This window comes from Triticum dicoccoides, chromosome 1A (assembly GCF_002162155.2).
Source record: "Triticum dicoccoides isolate Atlit2015 ecotype Zavitan chromosome 1A, WEW_v2.0, whole genome shotgun sequence".
Lineage (NCBI taxonomy): Eukaryota > Viridiplantae > Streptophyta > Magnoliopsida > Poales > Poaceae > Triticum > Triticum dicoccoides.
In genome coordinates this window covers 16,519,808-16,526,667 of record NC_041380.1, presented here as the reverse complement: position 1 = coordinate 16,526,667, position 6,860 = coordinate 16,519,808, and the positions used below count along the sequence as shown (strand labels likewise).

Sequence of the window (6,860 nt, the reverse complement as noted above, 5' to 3'; positions counted from 1 at the left end):
CCGGTTCGTGGCACGAACCGGGACTAAAGGTCTCAACCCCATTAGTTCCGGTTCGTGCCACCAACCGCGACTAAAAGGGAGGAGCTTTAGTCGCGGTTGGCCTGGCCAACCGCGACTAAAGCCCGCGAGCGCCCTGGGCCCAGGCATTTGGTCGCGGTTCATCTGCCGAACCGCGACTAAAGACTTCATTAGTCGCGGTTCCTACAGTTTCGCGACTAATGGGGCTGGACGGAAGCCTCTTTTTCTACCAGTGAAGGGACATGTCAGGGCTTGCACTTTCATACTAGAGGCCGTGGCATCTCAAGATCTCTGGATCTGGCACTCTTTCTTTGGCATGGCTGGATTACACAATGATATCAACGTGCTTCAGTGCTCGCCGGTGTTTGCTAGGCTTGCCGAGGGCAACAGACCACCGGTGAACTTTACTGTCAACGGCCACACCTACGACAAATGGTATTATCTGGGTGACGGTATCTATCCTCGATGGACCACTATTGTCAAGACAATACCCAACCCTGTCGGAGAGAAAAGAAAAAGATTTGCCCAAGAGCAAGAGAGTGCTAGAAAGGATGTCGAGCGTGCCTTTGGTGTTTTGCAATCTTGATGGGGCATCATTCGGTATCCTGTTAATACTTGGAGCACGCAAAAACTATGGGAGGTGATGACTGCTTGTGTGATCATACACAATATGATCGTAGAAGACGATCGCCTGGAACGTCTGTACGATCAAGGCTTTCAGTTTCAGGGTGAGAATGTTGTGCATGAGCATGGAGTAGCAGCAACATTTGAGCAGTTCACTCAATTTCATGAAGACATGCGTGATTGGGAAACTCACGTGCAACTGCAAAATGATTTGGTTGAGCATATGTGGACTCATGTTAGCAACCAATAGATGTATTTTTTTATTCGTTTGCAAAACTATGTGAAACATTTTTATTTTTATTTGGCCTGTAAACTATATTATTTATTTGGGCGAACTATTTTGTTTGTTAAATTTTTATTTCACCATACATTGAATGCAATGCAAAATTAGGCGGCCAGCCGGCCACGCCTGCATATATGGGTAGGCGTGTTGGGCGCGCTGCCGATCCATATGAAAAACAGGGCGGACGCCGGGCGGGCGACCGACCCAAACAAATAAAAAACGGACGAAATCGTCATACGTTTGAGTCGGCCCATTGAAGTTGCTCTTCGTGGCCTACATTCAATGATGTACTATCTACAAGAGCTAATACGGCTCGTCCCTTGCCACTGACAGTTTGCAACACATTTGGATTTTCGAATTTTTGGTGACGTTACGGTTACACAATAGATGGATATTTTATTTTATTTTTGAAAAAGAGGACATCCCTGGTCTCTGCATCGAAAAGATGCATGCGGCCACTTTATAAAATAAAGTTCAGCAAAACAAATAATCTGGTCCGCAAAGTACAGCCAGGCCGTGGTAAGCAATTCAAACAATTTTAAAAAAAATGTCTATAATTCCCCCCTTCCATGTCAGTGTCAGTATTATTATCCTCTCATATATGGTGATCGATGTAAGTGAAATGAGATGAAAAATGCTGCCTAAATTTGACCGTGAAAATTGATTTTGTAATATTACTGCCGTTATTGTTTCATCAGGTGGAATACAGCCAGGCCGCGATCCATCAAGGACTAGGATCTTATTATTTTCTCTTTTTTTGAGGGTGACTAGGATCTTATTCTGTTGCGTGGAACCCATCCATGTCGGAGTGGGACAGCGGGGCACGGACGAGTGGTTGATGCACGGCAACGGTGGACACTCGACAGACAGGTCCACAACAATAACGCTACCACCAACACATCTCCATCGCCAATGCACGTGCCGCGCTATTCTGAACCGAAAAATCTCAGCCCCTGATAATATATTTTTTTTGATAAATAAACAGAAGCGATGATTCTAGATGAACGACACGTGCTGCCTCCATGACGAGCTAAAAGTTGGTCCGTGTAAATGTGGTCACTGAATTATTCTCTCAAAAAAAACTACCGTTATTATAAAGGCTGAAGGAAACTGGCGCATGCATTGTCGATATGTCCGAGTGGTTAAGGAGACAGACTTGAAATCTGTTGGGCTTCGCCCGCGCAGGTTCGATCCCTGCTGTCGACGTTTTTTAATATATTTTTTTTCTCTTTTTGTTACCAGTAATTTCCAACGTTTGAGGCACCCCACGGCGGTTTCTACATGCCGGTCCTACATGAGCAAGCGAGTCGAAATTTGAGTATACATGCACGACAAGGGTGCATGAAGGTTTAACAAATTAATACACGTGGTGGTACTGTACTTTAAAGTCTAAAGCCAAAACATCCTTGTGTGGTATAGCCAACGCTTCGGTGGACTGCACTGACGCATGAACATGCATCACTAGCAGAAGCCCCAACTTCAGAATCCCGGGCTCCGGTTTGCAGCGAAGAAACCTTTCTTTCTGTAATGCTGCGCGGCTCATTTATGTGCTTTTGATATGGTACCGACAGTGAAACAAAATCATCAACTCAACCGCTCAAGAATCACATTCGTGATATTGCTCTGCTCTTATGGGTGATGAAGAATTGTGCAAAATCACAGGAACCGCCGGTGTTCTGAATCAAGGGCCAGGTTCTCGTAGAAGCAAGGAACATTTCGATTGTTGTGTGAACGATGCATTCCTGTCAACTTTTATGGTCTAGCGACAACTACAAGCAATGAAAGTGTCAAATTCAGATATACACCAAAACTCAAGGCATGAAATTAACATACGTACCTTGACTGATTATTTTTTTTGGAAATGGAGGTAAAACCCCCGGCCTTTGCATCATCATGATGCATGCGGCCCTTTTATTAAAAATCCAGAAAGTATCCTCAAAAAGTCTTACAGCTCGCAAACGGAGCAAAAGCGAAGCATATAAATCTGAAAAAATAGAAATGGCCTATAAAAAAACACTTCTCATGTTTATGTTCTGAATTTATCCTTAGTGCGTGCTAAGGAAAGTAAGTGATCGAGCAAAGTTCTAAATTGCTCTGAAATTCAGTATGCTAGGAGCCCCAAATTAGTTGATACATGGAAACCGTGCACATCATTTGGTTACCGTGGAGAAAGTAAAAACATTGTAATATAAGCAAAATCGGCAAAGTTGAAATTCACGTGCTAAAATATGGTCGATCAGTCACTAATGCACGCTCTACAATATTTGAAAACTAAATCTCAGCGCTTGGCTGATGATTCTAGACGAATGACACGTACTCCATTTGTGAAGGCTTGAAAATCGAACCATACAAATCTGGTCACTGACAGATAATGCTTTTATAAATGCCGGGAAGCAAATCAGCAAAAAGAGGTCGATATGTCCGAGTGGTTAAGGAGACAGACTTGAAATCTGTTGGGCTTCGCCCGCGCAGGTTCGATCCCTGCTGTCGACGGTTTTATTTCCTAGTATTTTTGTTTCTTTTTTTCCTTGCCAGTGCTCCACTTCTGTGATTTTTTTCCCTTTTATAATTTGCATGAGGAAATAAAATGTTAACGATGCATTTTTCGCATTGCTATTATATCCCTTTGTCCGGAATTACTTATCGCGGAAATGGATGCGTTTTTGTTCTAGATACAGCCTTTTTATCCTTATCAGTCCAGTAATCTTTTTTTTTTCCTTTTTATGATTCGCATGAGGAAATAAAATGTTAAGGATGCATTTTTCTCATTGCTATTATATATACTCCCTCCGTCCCAAATTACTTTATCCATTTCTGCGACAAGTAATTTGAGATGGAGGGAGTATTTTTATAAAGGTGAATGCACGTACAATTTACTACATTAGAAGTTATGTAGTGTGCATGGTTGCTTACCTACACTGGGCGCGGGTTCGATCCCTGATGTCGGTGTTTTCCTACTTTTTTATCCGTGTGGTGAGTGTGTCCATTCAATAACTTGAAGCTACGTCCCACTGTTATATAAATCCATGTTGTCATTGTACTAATGTTCTGGTACTTTACGAAACACCGTCGATATTTGGCACCAGTCATGGGGACCTTCACGATATCGGATTGGATCAAGGAAACAACATCGATGTCAATGTTGATGTCATTTTCATCAACACCATCAACTCCTTTGGTGAGAGGAATGAGTTCACTGGATCTAAATCAACACTTCCATCCCTGCCAGGTTTTTAAAAAACACTTCCATCCCTGCCAACATCTTCATGGGAGAAGATGATTAGGTCGGGGCACTACCAAGCAGGGGCCATGGGGCTGCATCACATGTTGTCTTCATCAACACCATCACACCTGAGAACAATGGTTGTGTCAAATTTGTCGTCGCCAAATAAGTCCACCCTAATGCTTCCAATCTTATGTATGAACATACACCGACAAGTGGTGGGTACCATGAGTTCAGACAGTAGACACCATCGACTCAACCGCCCCTCTCGCAAGGTGTACTTGCATTAAAAGCACATCAAGCCGCATCCCGACCACATCACCCAGACGAAGCGAAAAGTTGTAAGAGCATCTCCAACAGACGATGAAAAACTCCACTGTGATAAAAGAGATTGCAATTTACGTCACTTTGGGTCAAAAATGATGCTCCGACATATGCCCTATATGCAAATAGTGATGTAAAAAAATTGGGCGTCCCAAAGTGTTGCATATTGCAACACCCATGCGGGAGCCGTAAAAACCCAAATTGTTCGGCGCACTCCCAACTGCCTCGTGGAAGTTTCCCGTTGTCCCACCGCCCCCAGCCGATCCAACAGTAGGCCACCAATTCACCATGGAACGCCACCCCGATATCCCCGCCGGACTCAATGCCGGACCCACAGTAGTCCTTGCCATGGTTCCCAGCCGCAGTGGCAGCAAGCTAAAGCCAGTCCACCACCGTGGCTGGTGGGGATGCGTACTATCACACAGTTGCCACCAAGGCTCCCCCAAAGCCACGCACGTCCACGGCCACTTCTAGGAAGAGGCTGGTGCGGGATCCATCAGTAGTGACTATCTAGCTGCAACAAGAAGAAGAAGGTTGCCCCCTGCCGCCACCAAAACCTTCCACGGCGATAGTAGCAACTCCTGAATAGCCAGGGGCCTCTTCCCCTGACTTCCCACCACCGCATATGGTGGAGCCATTGTCATCGGCTGCCATAGCCTCTTGCTTCCCCCAACATCTTTGACGAAATGACTGAAACGTAAAACGATAAAAATGGACTCCAATTTTTTTCATTCCTTGTCATAGATTGTATATGTATGCAATTGAGATGTGATGCCCGTGTATATAATGTGGATGATCAAACATTTTGGGAATACACAAATGTTGCATCTCAAGAGTTTGTCTCTCAAGAATATGAAACGCAAGATGAAGCCCATCTTGACATGGAAGAGGAGGGTTTTCTTGAAACAACTCCAAAGGGGAGAAATGAAAACTACACTACCCAAGAACACAAATTTTTATGTGAATCTTGGAAGAAGAAAATTGGTATTGAACCGATCACCAGTATTCTGAGAAACCAATGTCTGCATATATGATCGTATTAGTGTGTACTTCCTTGCTCGCAAGCAACTAGATGCCCGTTATAGTAGAGGGATGATTGTCACCCGCAATTGATATGTATCGCTTATCATGTGATTGGTCGCTCGCATACGAAGGTGAGCCGACCCATTTAAGACGTTCGCAACGATTTCGTGCAGAACAGTATGATGAAGGTTCCACATGGTTTTGGGAACCTCCCATATGGGTATTTCACTATTTTATTCACCCAGTCTTATGGTTTTCTATTTGGTCATGGTTTTTAACAGGGATTTTCTAGTTTTATTTCTATCTTTCTTTCCCATTTTTCTGTTTTTTCCTTATCTATCGTCTTCCTTTTCTATTCTATGTTCTTATTTTATTTTATTTTATTTTATTTTTAATTCACCTTTTTTAATTTCATGAAAATGTTGCATTCACAACTGTTTTTAAATTGTGAACTTTTTAAATTTCACAAAATTTCTTTGAATTTTCACAAACTTTTTTGAATTCATGAACATTATTTGAATGCACGCACATTTTTAAATTTTGGTAACCTTTTAAAATTCATGAAAATTATTTGAATTAATAATAAAACTAATTCATGAGTATTTTTAAAACTTTTGAATAATTTTAATTTCACCAATATTATTTTGAATTCTTGAATTTTATAAAATTTTGTAAACTTATTGTTTAATTCATGTCATTCAAATTAATAAACTTATTTGAATTTCCAATCATTTGCAAATTTTTGAAAAAAAATAATTCACAAATATTTTTAGAATTCACAAAAATGAATCGATGAAAAAGATAAAGTCTTGAACTTTTTCCCATTTCACAAATACTTTTCAAATTTGCTAACTTATTTTGAATTTATGAATATTTTTTAAAATTCATGGACATTTCTAAATTCATGATTGTTTTTGAAATTCAAGAACATGTTTAAATTCATGAGCGGTTATCAATCTAAAATAAACCCACCCAAATAAAAAAGTGAAAACAACGGACACGGTGTTTTATTTAAAATTAATTGAATTTGAAATACAAGTAAAAAAAGATAATCAAACCGTGCCTAGTATACTGGTGCTAGCGATCAAACGCGCCAATGTGCCGACATGGTCCATGCGGATGTGTTGCTTACTAAGCGAAGTGATGTCCGTGGCGTGAGTGATGCGAGCGTGCTATTCGCAAGAACTGATACATCACACCTCCCATTAATATGTATCGCTCAGTGGAAGGGATATAAGCGGGTCCGTCCAGTAGGGTACCATGGTTTGGAGAAGCTTCTGGCATTTTTTTCCTTTTCTTTTCTTTATAGTGTTTCCCCTAATTTCCTATTCTCATCACCATTTAATTCCATTTTTTCTCTTTTTC

The 6,860-nt window shown here is 41.4% G+C and overlaps 2 non-coding genes across 2 annotated transcripts; both read left to right on the top strand.

The window, feature by feature from the left end:
- The first annotated feature begins 2,049 nt into the window (after positions 1-2,049).
- TRNAS-UGA lies at positions 2,050-2,131 on the top strand. The gene has a single exon. It is a non-coding gene; the product is annotated as a tRNA-Ser (tRNA).
- A 1,205-nt stretch (positions 2,132-3,336) lies between these two features.
- Positions 3,337-3,418, top strand: TRNAS-UGA. Its single transcript has one exon. It is a non-coding gene; the product is annotated as a tRNA-Ser (tRNA).
- The last annotated feature ends 3,442 nt before the right edge of the window (positions 3,419-6,860 follow it).